The sequence below is a fragment of the Nannospalax galili genome, unplaced genomic scaffold, assembly GCF_000622305.1.
Source record: "Nannospalax galili isolate Female #2095 unplaced genomic scaffold, S.galili_v1.0 scaffold398, whole genome shotgun sequence".
Taxonomy (NCBI): domain Eukaryota; kingdom Metazoa; phylum Chordata; class Mammalia; order Rodentia; family Spalacidae; genus Nannospalax; species Nannospalax galili.
The window spans coordinates 912370-912731 of NW_008341813.1; positions in this window are offsets into that span (position 1 = coordinate 912370).

Here is a 362-nt window from a genome sequence, read left to right on the forward strand (position 1 = left end):
TGAGGAGGAAGCATGGAAATTTACATCATGCTAATTAGTAGAGGTGATAAACATTACCACTGAAATCCACCTGATGACTTTATAGACATACAATGGCGCCAAGGGTCCAAGGGCAACCGATTATGACTAGTAATAATCAGATGCATACAGATTAGAGATGCGTGCGCCAACATCTCAGTGTTAGCAGCAAAAACAATGAGTCTTTCTGCAAGGAACAATATATTCTAGAATGAAGTGGAGATCTTTCTTAAAGGTTAAAAAACCCATTCAATTTCATGTCTTACAGGGCTTATACTGAGTTCAATATTGTATAACTGTATTGATTCAACAGCGAACCTAGAAATTTTATAGCCACCTTTGAA